Source organism: Coregonus clupeaformis, unplaced genomic scaffold, assembly GCF_020615455.1.
Source record: "Coregonus clupeaformis isolate EN_2021a unplaced genomic scaffold, ASM2061545v1 scaf0078, whole genome shotgun sequence".
NCBI classification, from domain to species: Eukaryota; Metazoa; Chordata; class Actinopteri; order Salmoniformes; family Salmonidae; genus Coregonus; species Coregonus clupeaformis.
This window is the reverse complement of record NW_025533533.1, coordinates 476,170-494,803: the sequence shown is the minus strand read 5'-3', so window position 1 is coordinate 494,803 and position 18,634 is coordinate 476,170. Positions and strand designations below refer to the sequence as shown.

Below are 18,634 nucleotides of genomic sequence, written 5' to 3'. Positions count from 1 at the left end.
TCCCGGTTTCAACCCTACTGGGCAGATGGCAGACAGAGTGTATGGCATTGTGTGTGCGAGCAGTTTGCTGATGTCAATGTTGTGAACAGAGTGCCCCATGGTGGTGGTGGGGTTATGGTATGGGCAGGCATAAGCTACGGAAAATGAACACAATTGCATTTTATCGATGGCAATTTTAATGCACAGAGATACCATGACGAGATCCTGAGGCCCATTGTCGTGCCATTCATCCGCCGCCATCACCTCATGTTTCAGCAAGATAAATCACGGCCCCATGTTGCAAGGATCTGTACACAATTCCTGGAAGCTGAAAATGGCCCAGTTCTTCCATGGCCTGCAAACTCACCAGATATGTCACCCATTGAGCATGTTTGGGATGCTCTGGAACGACAGCGTGTTCCAGTTCCCGCCAATATCCAGCAAGTTCGCACAGCCATTGAAGAGGAGTGGGACAACATTCCACAGGCCACAATCAACAGTCTGATCAACTCTATGCGAAGGAGATGTGTCACACTGCATGAGGCAAATGGTGGTCACACCAGATACTGACTGGTTTTCTGATCCACGGCCCTTCCTTTTTTTTAAGGTATCTGTGAGGGGAGTGGAAGCTATTATGAGTATGATGGAAGTTAAGTTAAAGGTTAGTATGAACTGTTCAGATGCATATCTATATCCCATCCACTGGTGAGCCAGGCCCAGCCAATCAGAATGAGCTTTTCCCCACACAATGGCTTTATTACAGACAGAAATACTCCTCAACACCACCCCTCAGACGATCCCACAGGTAAAGAAAACGGATGTGGAGGTCCTGGGCTGGCGTGGTTATAAGTGGTCTGAGGTTGTGAGGCCGGTTGGACATGCTGCCAAATTCTTTAAAAAGACGTTGGAGGCGGCTTATGGTAGAGAAATGAACATTCAATTCTCTGGCAACAGCTTTTCAAATTGGTTTCCACTGGTGCTGTAATGGAAAACCCTAGACTATACTATAATGGGACATCAGGAACAACTCAGAGAAACGGTTTTCTGGACAAAGGTTTAATAGTTGAAGACCCATTTTTTAAAATCATTATTTAGTTGTTTTACCCTCTAGACCATTTTATTGTGGAGTTTTACTCTCAATGTACCAATATGACAACACCCTCTACTCTCTTTTTGGGTTAACAGGAATCATCTGTCTCATCCTCCCTCCAACCCTCCTCCCCCTTACCCCTCCCAGAGTCCCTGGGTCGTACCTCTCCCGGTAGCCCCTTACTGCTGGGTCTGAAGAGGGTGTCTGTGCGGCTGGTCGACTGCAGGAAATCACTGGAGATAAGTGGGTTTATGCTCTTACAGACATTTATTTTGGGACACTACGGATACATGAGAGAATTAATTACCACTAAATACAATCTGTTTAAATAGAATCGTTACAAGCACTCCTACACCGTTGGATACATTGACATTGAAGATTTAATAGGATTTTACATTGAAGATTGAAATACTTAAATTCGGTTACAAGAGTGTGAAAATCTGGCTTCGATATGGAGAAGGAACCATAACTGTCTGTCTTTGCTTCACAGGGGACAGTCCTAACCGTCACTCTCTCAGTAGAAGCTTGTCACTTCACACTTCACAAAGCTTAAAAGCTCACCAGCGGACTCACAGTGGAGAGAGACCGTTCCACTGCTCTGAGTGTGGGAAGAGTTTCAAAGAAGCCTCAACACTGTTTGAACACAAACAAATACACACAGGAGAGAAGCCTCACCACTGTGAGCAGTGCGGGGGAAGCTTTTCCTCTGCTAAATTACTCAGAATACATCAGAGGATTCACACAGGGGAGAAATCTTACAAATGCACTGACTGTGGGAAAAGCTTCAGAATGTCGTCTACTTTAAGATGTCACCAGCTTAGACATACCGGAGATAAGCCCCACCAATGTACTGAGTGTGGGAAGAGGTTTGCTGTTAAGAGTGGACTCTGGCAACATAACATAGTGCACACAGGAGAGAAACACTACCAATGCCCCTAGTGTGGCAAGAAGCTAGGATCATCTCATTCTCTAGAGCAGCATAAGCGAACACACACTGGACAGAAACCCTTCCACTGTTCCCACTGTAAGTTGAGCTTTGGCACTAGTTCAGCCCTGTACAAACACCATGACGAGATCCTGAGGCCCATTGTCGTGCCATTCATCCGCCGCCATCACCTCATGTTTCAGCAAGATAAATCACGGCCCCATGTTGCAAGGATCTGTACACAATTCCTGGAAGCTGAAAATGGCCCAGTTCTTCCATGGCCTGCAAACTCACCAGATATGTCACCCATTGAACATGTTTGGGATGCTCTGGAACGACAGCGTGTTCCAGTTCCCGCCAATATCCAGCAAGTTCGCACAGCCATTGAAGAGGAGTGGGACAACATTCCACAGGCCACAATCAACAGTCTGATCAACTCTATGCGAAGGAGATGTGCCACACTGCATGAGGCAAATGGTGGTCACACCAGATACTGACTGGTTTTCTGATCCACGGCCCTACCTTTTTTTAAAGGTATCTGTGAGGGGAGTGGAAGCTATTATGAGTATGATGGAAGTTAAGTTAAAGGTTAGTATGAACTGTTCAGATGCATATCTATATTCCCAGTCATGTGAAATCCATAGATTAGGGCCTAATTTATTTATTTCAATTGACTTATTTCCTTATATGAACTGTAACTCAGTAAAATCTTTGAAATTGTTGCGTGTTGCGTTTATATTTTGGGGTCTCAAAGTGTATCTCTGTACACAATGTAGGTCTACAGAGATAGGACAAGGGCAGTGTTCATTTTGTCACCTATTTTAGATTTAGTTTGAGTCTTTATGACTAAAATACATTTTAGTCTTAGTCATTTTCATACTTCTTAGTTTTAGTTGTTATCAGTCGACTAAAACGCTGAGACAATTTTAGTCTAGTTTAAGTCACAGTCATTTCATACCTATTTTAGTTCATTTTGTCTTATTGAACAGTTCATACTAACCTCTAACTTAACTTCCATCATAACACATAATAACTTAGCCACGGTCATTTTAGTCCCATAATAGTCTGTGCATTTTTTTCTTCTATTAAATAATTAATATTTGTGTGGGAGTGACAGTGCAGTGTGTGTGAGCATATGACGTGTATATATATAGTCTAGTGAGTGTATATACAGTGGGGAAAAAAAGTATTTAGTCAGCCACCAATTGTGCAAGTTCTCCCACTTAAAAAGATGAGAGAGGCCTGTAATTTTCATCATAGGTACACGTCAACTATGACAGACAAAATGAGAAAAAAAAATCCAGAAAATCACATTGTAGGATTTTTAATGATTGTATTTGCAAATTATGGTGGAAAATAAGTATTTGGTCAATAACAAAAGTTTCTCAATACTTTGTTATATATCCTTTGTTGGCAATGACACAGGTCAAACGTTTTCTGTAAGTCTTCACAAGGTTTTCACACACTGTTGCTGGTATTTTGGCCCATTCCTCCATGCAGATCTCCTATAGAGCAGTGATGTTTTGGGCCTGTCGCTGGGCAACACGGACTTTCAACTCCCTCCAAAGATTTTCTATGGGGTTGAGATCTGGAGACTGGCTAGGCCACTCCAGGACCTTGAAATGCTTCTTACGAAGCCACTCCTTCGTTGCCCGGGCGGTGTGTTTGGGATCATTGTCATGCTGAAAGACCCAGCCACGTTTCATCTTCAATGCCCTTGCTGATGGAAGGAGGTTTTCACTCAAAATCTCACGATACATGGCCCCATTCATTCTTTCCTTTACACGGATCAGTCGTCCTGGTCCCTTTGCAGAAAAACAGCCCCAAAGCATGATGTTTCCACCCCCATGCTTCACAGTAGGTATGGTGTTCTTTGGATGCAACTCAGCATTCTTTGTCCTCCAAACACGACGAGTTGAGTTTTTATCAAAAAGTTATATTTTGGTTTCATCTGACCATATGACATTCTCCCAATCCTCTTCTGGATCATCCAAATGCACTCAAACAAACTTCAGACGGGCCTGGACATGTACTGGCTTAAGCAGGGGGGACACGTCTTGCACTGCAGGATTTGAGTCCCTGGCGGCGTAGTGTGTTACTGATGGTAGGCTTTGTTACTTTGGTCCCAGCTCTCTGCAGGATATTCACTAGGTCCCCCCGTGTGGTTCTGGGATTTTTGCTCACCGTTCTTGTGATCATTTTGACCCCACCGGGTGAGATCTTGCGTGGAGCCCCAGATCGAGGGAGATTATCAGTGGTCTTGTATGTCTTCCATTTCCTAATAATTGCTCCCACAGTTGATTTCTTCAAACCAAGCTGCTTACCTATTGCAGATTCAGTCTTCCCAGCCTGGTGCAGGTCTACAATTTTGTTTCTGGTGTCCTTTGACAGCTCTTTGGTCTTGGCCATAGTGGAGTTTGGAGTGTGACTGTTTGAGGTTGTGGACAGGTGTCTTTTATACTGATAACAAGTTCAAACAGGTGCCATTAATACAGGTAACGAGTGAAGGACAGAGGAGCTTCTTAAAGAAGAAGTTATAGGTCTGTGAGAGCCAGAAATCTTGCTTGTTTGTAGGTGACCAAATACTTTTTTTCCACCATCATTTGCAAATAAATTCATTAAAAATCCTACAATGTGATTTTCTGGATTTTTTTTTCTCAATTTGTCTGTCATAGTTGACGTGTACCTATGATGAAAATTACAGGCCTCTCTCATCTTTTTAAGTGGGAGAACTTGCACAATTGGTGGTTGACTAAATACTTTTTTTCCCCACTGTATATAGTCTAGTGAGTGTGTATATATATAGTCTAGTGAGTGTATATATATAGTCTAGTGAGTGTATATATATATAGTCTAGTGAGTGTGTATATATATAGTCTAGTGAGTGTATATATATATAGTCTAGTGAGTGTGTGTATATATATAGTCTAGTGAGTGTATATATATAGTCTAGTGTATATATATAGTCTAGTGAGTGTGCGTAGGGTCAGTGCAAGACAGAGTCAGTGCAGATAGTTTGGGTAACTATTAATTCACTATTTAGCAGCCTGGCTATTTAGTCTTATCGCTTGGAGTTAGAAGCTGTCTCAGAGCCTGCTGGTCCGAGAGCCGATGCTCCAGAACCGTTTGCCGGATGGTAGAATAGTGAACAGTCTATGGCTTGGGTGGGTGGGGTCTTTGGCAATTTTTCAGGCCTTTGTCTGTCACTGCCTGATATAGAGGTCCTGGATGGCAGCGAGCATGGGCCCCAGTGATGTACTGGGCTGTCCGCACCACCCTTTCCTAGTACTGTGCGGTCAAGGGCGGTGCAATTGCCATACCAAGTGGTGATGGAGCCAGTCAAGATGCTCTCGATGGTGCAGCTGTATAACTTTTTGAGGATCTGAAGGCCCATGCCAATTATTTTCAGCCTCCTGATGGGGAAGAGGCGCTGCCGTGCCCTCTTCACAACTGTGCTTGTGTGTGTGGACCATGATAGGTCCTTAGTGATGTGGACGCCAAGGAACCTGAAGCTCTTGACTTGCTCCATAACAGCCCCGTCGATGTGGATGGAGGCGTGGTCTCCCCTCTTTCTCCTGTAGTCCACCATCAGCTCCTTGGTCTTACTGACGTTGAGGGAGAGGTTGTTGTCCTGGCAACACCCTGCTAAGTCTCTGACCTCCTCCCTGTAGGCTGTCTCATCGCTGTCGGTGATCAGGCCTACCACCGTCGCGTCGTCAGCAAACTTGATAAGGATGTTGAAGTCTTGCGCGGCCAAGCAGTTGTGTATGAACAGAGAGTACAGAAAGGGACTAAGTACGCACTCCTGAGGAACCGGTATTGAGGGTCAGCATAGCGAATGTTAACCTGTTTAAAGGTCTTACATCGACTACAGAGACTGAGATCACAAAGTTGTCCGGAACAGCTGGTGCTCTCATGCATGGTTCAGTGTTGCTTGCCTAGAAGTGAGCTTAGAAGGCATTTAGCTCGTCTGGTAGGCTTGCATTACTTGGCATCAGAGCTGGCGTGTGAGGATTTGATCTTAGTCTTGAATTGATGCTTTGCCTTTTTGATAGGGCTGTCACTGAGAGAAACTGTTCCTGGTCACTAGATAATATGGCTGTCACTGTGACAGCCCTATTATCTAGTGACCAGGAACAGTTTCTCTCAGTGACAGCCCTATTATCTAGTGACCAGGAACAGTTTCTTTCAGTGACAGCCCTATTATCTAGTGACCAGGAACCGTTTCTCTCAGTGACAGCCCTATTGTCTAGTGACCATGAACAGTTTCTCTCAGTGACAGCCATATTATCTAGTGACCTGGAACCGTTTCTCTCAGTGACAGCCCTATTATCTAGTGACCAGGAACAGTTTCTCTCAGTGACAGCCCTATTATCTAGTGACCAGGAACAGTTTCTCTCAGTGACAGCCCTATTATCTAGTGACCAGGAACAGTTTCTCTCAGTGACAGCCCTATCAAAAAGGCAAAGCATCAATTCAAGACTTACAGTAATTTGCAAATAAATTCATTAAAAATCCTACAATGTGATTTTCTGGAATTTTCTTTCTCATTTTGTCTGTCATAGTTGACGTGTACCATTGATGAAAATTACAGGCCTCTCTCATCTTTTTAAGTGGGAGAACTTGCACAATTGGTGGCTGACTAAATACTTTTTTCCCCTACTGTAACATGGTCCACACACACTCGCCCAGTAGGCTCAGGAGGCTGAAAATAATTGGCATGGGCCTTCAGATCCACAAAAAGTTATACAGCTGCACCATCGAGAGCATCTTGACTGGCTGCATCACCACTTGGTATGGCAATTGTACCACCCTTGACCGCACAGTACTAGAAAAGGTGGTGCGGACAGCCCAGTACATCACTGGGGCCAAAGCGCGCTTCCATCCAGGACCTCTATATCAGGCAGTGACAGACAAAGGCCTGAAAAATTGCCAAAGACCCCAGCCACCCAAGCCATAGACTGTTCACTCTTCTACCATCCGGCAAACGGTTCTGGAGCATCGGCTCTCGGACCAGCAGGCTGCGAGACAGCTTCTAACTCCAAGCGATAAGCCAAATCATAAGCTAAATAAGCTAAATGGGTCAATATCACCATAAGGTGCCTTTGAGACTTCCCCATTTCCCCCCCAAAAAGCTGAGATTTTCCATTGAACTTCATATTCATTGTATTAAGTATATGTTATGCTGTTAGAAATGCATATTGGTCAAGCTCCCACACTTTTTATAAATTAACTGCAAGCAGACAATTTACATACAAACAGCAAAATATGTCCACCCTGTCATGGACAATTTCAAAGCAGAATAAATACATTGTAATTACATAGTGATTATAAAACGTACATTTTCAGAAAACTATTTAGTCACTTTCTCAACAATATATTTTAGTTTATGGGAAAAGTATTTGGATAATAATGAAATTATGGCAAACTATTTGTTTCTCTATAAAATCTGCGAGAGTTGCACTTTCTTTTCTAAATAAAATCTAACAAAAAAGATATCTGGTCAAACTTTCAAACAATACTATTTGGCCCTCATTTGTTTATAAAGGAATCACACAAAAGATTTTGCTAACTTGTGAAAATAATTTGTTTATTTTCATAGAACATGAAAATAACAGGGTGGACAGTGACATGACAGGGTGGACCCTGGGCATGACAGAGTGGACACGTTGTGAAATGTCATTGAATGGCCTAATGAATGCAAGGAACAATGCAAGAAAATGATGTAAAAAATGCCTTTTCCCATGTAGGGGGAAATTACAAGTTGAACAGACTGTTTTTGATCCACTCTACCTGCATGCAGCCACTGAATAAAGATGCCCAAAATGAGACATTAATGTGGCCTTCTAGCATTAAACTCTGTACATCATTCTGCACAGTGAAAGTCAAACATTCAACTGTAGAACAAGAAGAAAAATGTTTTTTAAGTGGAGAACAGTTGATTTGAAAAAACAGAATATTACAGAAAGATCACTTGAACGCATCTCCAAACAGTCTCTCCCTTTCTGCAGAGACATGGCTCAGTTCTGCAGTTGCTGTTCCACATACTTCCATGCAGACACTTCAATCTGTACAGAGCGCTTGTTCAGAGCCTGTGGTTCTGGTATTAGGCAAAGTACCTGCCAGTCATGGTACCAACAGATGTCGTCCCGAAGACTTGGCCATTTGAACTTGTTTATGCCATGGCGTTGCATACACTTAACTTTCACACTGTGCCCTTCTGCATCCATGATGATACCTGGGTATGCTTCATTGTCATAATTAACGACGCACCACTCTCCAATGTGCTTTACCTCAATCATTTCTGGTCTCCTAGGATTATCTGGTGTCTTTCCACATGCTGGGGACTTGTCAGATGAAACAGGAACATTAGCTAGAGTGACCTCTTGAAGGTTAAAGCAGGGGCAGTCCAAAACACCTTCCTCCCTTTTACACAGACATGAAATGTCTCTGTATTTCATTTGGCCGGGTGTCAGACTGATAGCTTGGTGGATTCTCATAGTGCCTTTTATGGCAGCTATTGCAGGTACCTCAGGCTTTGATTCAATATCCCTCTCTGGGATGAAGAACAGCTCGACAGATGTGTCCAGGCTTTTCACCTCTAACCTGGAGGGCCCTGGCTCATGCTGATTTTCAGGAGTTTCAGCAGGGAAGTTGGGTGGTGTCTCTGACTGTAGCAAAGCACTGGCCCTGTTTCTGGCTCTGGCTTGACTTTTTGCCTCTCTCCATTTCTTTCTTTTTGCCCTCTTCTCTCTCTCACTGAGCTCATTGACACCCTTCTTCTTTCCAGTCTCTCTGTCTTTTTTCCATTTGACCCTTTCTTTCTCAAGGGACTTTCTTCTTCTGTCTGGGTCAGCATCACGACGTTCCCGATATCTCCTTGCTATCTCAGCTCCTTTTGATCTCATTCCTTGAAAAAGACGATTCAAAATGTTCCCTTACACACTTTAATTGGCAGTCCCGGTAAACTAGGCTTGCATTATCAAACTAGGTTTGCTGATACCGATATCGCCAAAAAAATTGTCCATATTGTCCATTCTTACTATGTATAGCATGTACTGTTATAAAATGTGTGTAATAGCTGTTGTAATATGTGTAACATTATCAGTATGTGGCCTAAACTATGCACATGTCCTTCCTGTCATGAACCATGTCCACCCTGTCATGGAAGGCTTGCTGACAGGGTGGACAATGACAGGGTGGACATTTTTGGCATTTTGACAACATCCAACTACACACATAATATGATGAAAATTATGAAACATAAGTGTAAATACTTACTCTGCAACTAGACACTGCTTCAGCCTTCATTGAAGAAAGACAAAATGCTCGTAGTGATGTCACTGAAAACATCAGTGGGTTTCTTAAAGGGGCAGTTACCCCATAATGACAGGGTGGACAGCAATTTCAGGGACACATGCAAAATGTTCAATATGATTATGAAAATACAATATACATGATCAAAATTACTTGTTTTATCAAATAACTTATTGTGGACAGTAAAACCATGTAAAAAAAATTGGATTTAGTATCATTTAACCACTTATTACACACACTGTAGTTAGCAGAGCAGTGTGTGGGACATGCCAAAATCACGTACATCCAATGAAAAAAAATTAATAAAATGAAGGAAACACTTTTTTAGAGACTTATCATTCTACTGATATGTGTGCAAATGTTTGGCCACTTATAATAAGACCTCAGACTTTCATTATTCTGCTACATTTTCATGATGAGTGAGTGAGTCTGATGAGGACACCAAAGGCACCTCATAGTGATATTGACTCAAATAGCCAGACTGCTAAATAGCCAGACTGCTAAATAGTGAATTAAAAGTTACCCAAAACTATCTGCACTGACTTTGTCTTGCACTGACCCTACGCACACTCACTAGACTATATATATATACACTCACTAGACTATATATATATATACACTCACTAGACTATATATATACACTAGACTATATATACACACTCACTAGACTATATATATAAACTCACTAGACTATATATATACACTCACTAGACTATATATATACACACTCACTAGACTATATATATACACTAGACTATATATACAGTGGGGAAAAAAAGTATTTAGTCAGCCACCAATTGTGCAAGTTCTCCCACTTAAAAAGATGAGAGAGGCCTGTAATTTTCATCATAGGTACATGTCAACTATGACAGACAAAATGAGAAAAGAAATTCCAGAAAATCACATTGTAGGATTTTTTATGAATTTATTTGCAAATTATGGTGGAAAATAAGTATTTGGTCAATAACAAAAGTTTCTCAATACCTTGTTATATACCCCTTGTTGGCAATGACACAGGTCAAACGTTTTCTGTAAGTCTTCACAAGGTTTTCACACACTGTTGCTGGTATTTTGGACCATTCCTCCATGCAGATCTCCTCTAGAGCAGTGATGTTTTGGGGCTGTCGCTGGGCAACACGGACTTTCAACTCCCTCCAAAGATTTTCTATGGGGTTGAGATCTGGAGACTGGCTAGGCCACTCCAGGACCTTGAAATGCTTCTTACGAAGCCACTCCTTCGTTGCCCGGGAGGTGTGTTTGGGATCATTGTCATGCTAAAAGACCCAGCCACGTTTCATCTTCAATGCCCTTGCTGATGGAAGGAGGTTTTCACTCAAAATCTCACGATACATGGCCCCATTCTTTCCTTTACACGGATCAGTCGTCCTGGTCCCTTTGCAGAAAAACAGCCCCAAAGCATGAAGTTTCCAACCCCATGCTTCACAGTAGGTATGGTGTTCTTTGGATGCAACTCAGCATTCTTTGTCCTCCAAACACGATGAGTTGAGTTTTTACCAAAAAGTTCTATTTTGGTTTCATCTGACCATATGACATTCTCCCAATCCTCTTCTGGATCATCCAAATGCACTCTAGCAAACTTCAGACGGGCCTGGACATGTACTGGCTTAAGCAGGGGGACACGTCTGGCAATGCAGGATTTGAGTCCCTGGCGGAGTAGTGTGTTACTGATGGTAGGCTTTGTTACTTTGGTCCCAGCTCTCTGCAGGTCATTCACTAGGTCCCCCCGTGTGGTTCTGGGATTTTTGCTCACCGTTCTTGTGATCATTTTGACCCCACGGGGTGAGATCTTGCGTGGAGCCCCAGATCGAGGGAGATTATCAGTGGTCTTGTATGTCTTCCATTTCCTAATAATTGCTCCCACAGTTGATTTCTTCAAACCAAGCTGCTTACCTATTGCAGATTCAGTCTTCCCAGCCTGGTGCAGGTCTACAATTTTGTTTCTGGTGTCCTTTGACAGCTCTTTGGTCTTGACCATAGTGGAGTTTGGAGTGTGACTGTTTGAGGTTGTGGACAGGTGTCTTTTATACTGATAACAAGTTCAAACAGGTGCCATTAATACAGGTAACGAGTGGAGGACAGAGGAGCCTCTTAAAGAAGAAGTTACAGGTCTGTGAGAGCCAGAAATCTTGCTTGTTTGTAGGTGACCAAATACTTATTTTCCACCATAATTTGCAAATAAATTCATTAAAAATCCTACAATGTGATTATCTGGATTTTTTTTCCTCAATTTGTCTGTCATAATTGACGTGTACCTATGATGAAAATGACAGGCCTCTCTCATCTTTTTAAGTGGGAGAACTTGCACAATTGGTGGCTGACTAAATACTTTTTTTCCCCACTGTATACACTAGACTATATATATACACTCACTAGACTATATATATACACGTCATATGCTCACACACACTGCACTGTCACTCCCACACAAATATTAATTATTTAATAGAAGAAAAAAATGCACAGACTATTATGGGACTGAAATGACTGTGGCTAAGCTATTATGTGTTATGATGGAAGTTAAGTTAGAGGTTAGTATGAACTGTTCAATAAGACAAAATGCACTAAAATAGGTATGAAATGACTGTGACTTAAACTAGACTAAAATTGTCTCAGCGTTTTAGTCGACTGATAACAACTAAAACTAAGAAGTATGAAAATGACTAAGACTAAAAGGTATTTTAGTCATAAAGACTCAAACTAAATCTAAAATAGGTTACAAAATGAACACTGCCCTTGTCCTATCTCTGTAGACCTACATTGTGTACAGAGATACACTTTGAGACCCCAAAATATAAACGCAACACGCAACAATTTCAAAGATTTTACTGAGTTACAGTTCATATAAGGAAATAAGTCAATTGAAATATATAAATTAGGCCCTAATCTATGGATTTCACATGACTGGGAATATAGATATGCATCTGAACAGTTCATACTAACCTTTAACTTAACTTCCATCATACTCATAATAGCTTCCACTCCCCTCACAGATACCTTTAAAAAAATGTAGGGCCGTGGATCAGAAAACCAGTCAGTATCTGGTGTGACCACCATTTGCCTCATGCAGTGTGACACATCTCCTTCGCATAGAGTTGATCAGACTGTTGATTGTGGCCTGTGGAATGTTGTCCCACTCCTCTTCAATGGCTGTGTGAACTTGCTGGATATTGGCGGGAACTGGAACATGCTGTCGTTCCAGAGCATCCCAAACATGCTCAATGGGTGACATATCTGGTGAGTTTGCAGGCCATGGAAGAACTGGGCCATTTTCAGCTTCCAGGAATTGTGTACAGATCCTTGCAACATGGGGCCGTGATTTATCTTGCTGAAACATGAGGTGATGGCGGCGGATGAATGGCACGACAATGGGCCTCAGGATCTCGTCATGGTATCTCTGTGCATTAAAATTGCCATCGATAAAATGCAATTGTGTTCATTTTCCGTAGCTTATGCCTGCCCATACCATAACCCCACCACCACCATGGGGCACTCTGTTCACAACATTGACATCAGCAAACTGCTCGCACACACAATGCCATACACTCTGTCTCCCATCTGCCCAGTAGGGTTGAAACCGGGATTCATCCGTGAAGAGCACACTTCTCCAGTGTGCCAGTGGCCATCGAAGGTGAGCATTTGCCCACTGAAGTCGGGTTAAGACCCAGGTGAGGACGACGAGCACACAGATGAGCTTCCCTGAGATGTTTTTTTGTGCAGAAATTCTTCAGTTGTGCAAACCCACAGTTTCAGTCAATTGATAATAAATTCATTAGGCCCTAATCTATGAATTTCACAAGACTGGGCAGGGGCATAGGCCCACCCACTGGTTAGCCAGGCCCACCCACTGGTTAGCCAGGCCCACCCACTGGTGAGCCAGGCCCAGCCAATCAGAATGAGCTTTTCCCCACACAATGGCTTTATTACAGACAGACATACCCCTCAACACCACCCCTCAGACGATCCCACAGGTAAAGAAAACGGATGTGGAGGTCCTGGGCAGGCGTGGTAATAAGTGGTCTGAGGTTGTGAGGCCGGTTGGACATGCTGCCAAATTCTTTAAAAAGACGTTGGAGGCGGCTTATGGTAGAGAAATGAACATTCAATTCTCTGGCAACAGCTCTGGTGGACATTCCTGCAGTCAGCCTGCCAATTGTAAGCTCCCTCAAAATTTGAGACATCTGTGGCATTGTGTTCTGTGACTAAACTGCACATTTTAGAGTGGTCTTTTATTGTCCCCAGTACAAGGTGCACCTGTGTTGATTAATCAGCTTTTTTTATATGCCACACCTGGATGGATTATCTTGGCAAAGGAGAAATGCTCACTAACATGGATGTAAACAAATTTCTGCACAAAATCTGAGAGAAATAAGATTTTGTGCGTATATTTAAAAAAATTAATGTGATTTTTTATTTCAGCTCCTGAAACATGGGACCAACACTACATATTGCATTAATATTTGTGATCAGTGTAATAAAGTAATTTTTTTTAAATGCATCAAATTATCTATGTTTTCCCCCCTATGCGTTTGCAATGCAATGCACAGTTTACTGCATTAGAGTGCTTCAAAAATCGATCAACTTCGCTTGTCATTGCAGGACGACTCTTATTTTGAAAAAAAAAGATCCGCCTTTTTGCAACCATTTTGTGAGCTTCTGCAGACAGATTGGTCATGTGAAGGAATGTCGGCGGGTAACACGTTTCCAGGAGCTTCACCAGGTTGTGACACACTTTATTTAATTTAGAGCACAGTTTAATGTATTGTTTAAATAATTTCGCTTTACTAAGTATTGTTGACATAGTTTCATATCTCGTTGCCCTCCCTAACGGTAATAATGGCCGTGAATTGCTGAATGGATGATTGCTAAAGTAGGCCGCAAGCAAAGCCTCGGATTTTCCTGAACGAGCTACTAACTGGAGAGCCGGGCATATTTGTCTGCTCCTTTGACACAGTTTCGGTTAACTTGGTCGGCAGAATGTCCGAAACGAGGTTATTCATCTCTTTTTTTTATTCTCTTCATAACAGTGAAAGAAGCGTTATAATCGCTGTAAACGCGACTTGACCTAAGAGGGCCGCATTCAACTAACGAACTATCGTCAGCAAGCTAGCACAGCTGCTAATTGAGGTAAACGGTCATATTTCTGTTATTTAAGACCTCAGTCTAGTCAACAACCTGACTTCTATTCCCGAATACAAAATCTGACTCTTCACTGTTCCACAAATCGCTGAAATGGCCGTTAAAAGAGACACTCGCTCTAAAAGTGACCCTCCCAAAGGAGCCCCCAAGTAAAGCCCCAGGCTTGCCTGGGCGAGCAACCCCGCCAAGCAACACGCCAGGTCGGGAGGAGGACAGCGATGGCCAGTACGCCGCCCTTTAGTTTGAGGAAGTTCAGGCTCAACAGAGACGTCATTCATATGATCAACTTACATTTTTACATTTTAGTCATTTAGCATAAGCTCTTATTTTACAGGAGCAATTAGGGTTAAGTGCCTTGCTCAAGGGCACATCGACAGATTTTTCACCTAGTCGGCTCGGGGATTAGAACCAGCGACCTTTCGGTTACTAGCACAAGGCTCTTAACCGCTAAGCTACCTGCCGCCCCACTCTCCGAGAGAATGCCAAGAGTGTGCAAAGCTGTCAAGGCAAAGGGTGGCTATTTGAAGAATCTCAAATATAAAATATATTTTGATTTGTTTAACACTTTTTTGGGGGGTTACTACATGATTCCATATGTGTTATTTCATAGTTTTGACGTCTTCACTATTATTCTACAATGTAGAAAATATTAAAAATAAAGACAAACCCTGGAGTGAGTAGGTGTGTCCAAACTTTTGACTGGTACTGTATATTTGTATTAATTTTTTCATTGTTTTCTATGTAGGTTTGTGGCTCCCTTTTATTTAGGTGAGGCCATAAGCTGTCATGCTGCCTATGTTATTTTGTCACTTTACTTGGCACTAAACTCTGCTTTCAATCTTTTTTAAATATATTTTTTCTCTTCTATAACATAATTGTCACAATGCTCCACTTGGTAAGAGTTTAGCATAGCTATGGGAACCACTATGTTTCCTGTAGAGGATTTAGGAGCTTGTATACTGGGGGGGGACCTTGGCGTTTTAATATGGGCTTGTTGTCGGATGAAAGTTTAGTCAACTTTTGGACTGCTCAGATTTATGTTTTTATAGCTACTAACGACACCCCCGACGTTTCAGCATCTGTTCTGTGGGAGACTTTTAAGGCCTACATTAGAGGTCAAATCATGTCACTAGTTTTGAAAGAAAAAACTAGGAAAAAGTCTCTCTGAACTGAGAATTTGTTTTTTCGCAGTTAGAAAATATTTACGCCTCGCCATAGATCCGACCCACGTATAACGGGAGAGTTCAGAGGCATCATAGATCCGACCCACGTCTAACGGGAGAGTTCAGAGGCATCATAGATCCAACCCACGTATAACGGGAGAGTTCAGAGGCGACATCAAACAAAGGGTCTCACTTTATGCGGATGACTTGCTTCTCTATATCCCAAACCCCGATGTACCCTTACCCATTGGGCCATCTGTTCTTAATGCATTTGGCCCAGTCTCTGGTTACAAATTAAATCTGAAAAATGTTTCCCTTTAAATGCTGCAGCTCGTAACTACCCATTACACACATTGCCTTTTCAGAGTAGTTCTCAACAAATTTACATACTTGGTGGTACATGTCACGGACAAGTTTGATAACCTTTTTTAAGGCTAATTTTACTCCTCTCAATCTGGTGGAGAAAGATTTCCCTTCACAGAACAGCGCAAACTGGCTCTAACCAGAATAGAAAGAGGAGTGGGAGGCCCCGGTGCACAACTGAGCAAGAGGACAAATACATTAGTGTCTAGTTTGCCTCACAGGTCCTCAACTGGCAGCTTCATTAAATAGTACCCGCAAAACACCAGTCTCAACGTCAACAGGGAAGAGGCGACTCCGGGATGCTGACCTTCTAGGCAGAGTTGCAAAGAAACAGCCATATCTCAGACTGCCCATCTTTCTTTTTATTGGCCAGTCTGAGATATGGCTTTTCAAATTGGTTCCCACTGGTGCTGTAATGGAAAACCCTAGACTATACTATAATGGGACATCAGGAACAACTCAGAGAAACGGTTTTCTGGACAAAGGTTTAATAGTTGAAGACCCATTTTAGATCATTATTTAGTTGTTTTACCCTCTAGACCATTTTATTGTGGTGTTTTACTCTCAATGTACCAATATGACAACACCCTCTACTCTCTTTTTGGGTTAACAGGAAACATCTGTCTCATCCTCCCTCCAACCCTCCTCCCCCTTACCCCTCCCAGAGTCCCTGGGTCGTACCTCTCCCGGTAGCCCCTTACTGCTGGGTCTGAAGAGGGTGTCTGTGCGGCTGGTCGACTGCAGGAAATCACTGGAGATAAGTGGGTTTATGCTCTTACATACATTTATTTTGGGACACTCCCCATATGTCATTAATTACCACTAAATACAATCTGTTTTAAATAGAATCGTTACAAGCACTCCTACACCCTTGGATACATTGACATTGAAGATTTAATAGGATTTTACATTGAAGATTGAAATGCTTAAATTCGGTTACAAGAGTGTGAAAATCTGGCTTCGATATGGAGAAGGAACCATAACTGTCTGTCTTTGCTTCACAGGGGACAGTCCTAACCGTCACTCTCTCAGTAGAAGCTTGTCACTTCACACTTCACAAAGCTTAAAAGCTCACCAGCGGACTCACAGTGGAGAGAGACCGTTCCACTGCTCTGAGTGTGGGAAGAGTTTCAAACAAGCCTCAACACTGTTTGAACACAAACGAATACACACAGGAGAGAAGCCTCACCACTGTGAGCAGTGCGGGGGAAGCTTTTCCTCTGCTAAATTACTCAGAATACATCAGAGGATTCACACAGGGGAGAAATCTTACAAATGCACTGACTGTGGGAAAAGCTTCAGAATGTCGTCTACTTTAAGATGTCACCAGCTTAGACATACCGGAGATAAGCCCCACCAATGTACTGAGTGTGGGAAGAGGTTTGCTGTTAAGAGTGGACTCTGGCAACATAACATAGTGCACACTGGAGAGAAACACTACCAATGCCCCAAGTGTGGCAAGAAGCTAGGATCATCTCATTCTCTAGAGCAGCATAAGCGAACACACACTGGACAGAAACCCTTCCACTGTTCCCACTGTAAGTTGAGCTTTGGCACTAGTTCAGCCCTGTACAAACACCAGAGAATTCACACAGGAGAGAAGCCACACAGCTGCAATGTTTGCCAGAGGAGTTTTGGACGGTCAGATCACCTGAAAAATCATATGCAAATTCACACAGGAGAAAAGCCATACCACTGCCAACTTTTTCTTCCAAAAGGAGAAAAAGGATGGTGGTGACGGATGGGATGCCGGGGAGGAAAGTGAGTTGACTCGATTGAGCCACGAGTTGGCTGGGGATAAGCATATTAACAGGCTGATTGCAGTGAGCCTGGGCAAAACTCCAGAACAGGTGAGGCAGAAAAGACGAAGACTGAGGCGTGGAAGGCTGCCGAGTGACATTCTCCAGGAAGCAGCTGGTGAGAGTAATATCATCAGTATGTTGTCCGAGCCGGCCGCACCATTAACACCCCAGAGCGGGATACGTGAGATCCTCCGGAAAGAGCTACTGAGTGGTGATACCGATGATGGTGTAAAAATTGGAGAAGTCACCTTATCCCTAAGGGGGGTGGAGCAAGATCCAGCCTTGCTCAATTCGTCCGCCCTGGAACTGCAGCAGCTGCTGGGGGGGAGATCGGGTTCCCAGGGTCTACTGAACCAATCAGCGAAGCGCAAGGTCACATTGCCAAGTGAAGGAGAGAAAATTGCCAAACAGTCGGAGTACTGTAGAGTACAAATGTTGTTTGATAAGAACAGAACCAAATTGGCAAAGGATATTCTGGATGGTAATGGGGATGTTGTGGATGCTTTACCACCACTGGAGGTTGCCTTGGCATTCAAAAGTCGGTGGGAGGTGACTGAAACGTTCCACGGCCTTTGTCAGTTTCGCTCGATGGGGGAAGCGGACAATGGGGTATTCGGGTCACTCATCTCAGCGGCTGAAGTAAGTGAAAACCTTGGGGCTTTCAAAACTGGAACAGCAGCTGGGCCAGACGGGATCACCAAGACGGCATTACAAAAATGGGATCCGACTGGTGCGAAACTTAGTCGTACTTTTTCTGTATGGTTGACATCGGGTACCCTGCCTAAGCTTTTTAAGAAGTGCAGGACCACTCTGATACCCAAAACCGCCGACCCGGTTC

General features: G+C 43.0%; 1 pseudogene; it reads left to right on the top strand.

Moving 5' to 3' along the window:
* The first annotated feature begins 622 nt into the window (after positions 1-622).
* Positions 623-17,742, top strand: LOC123483314 (annotated as a pseudogene).
* Positions 17,743-18,634: the final 892 nt, after the last annotated feature.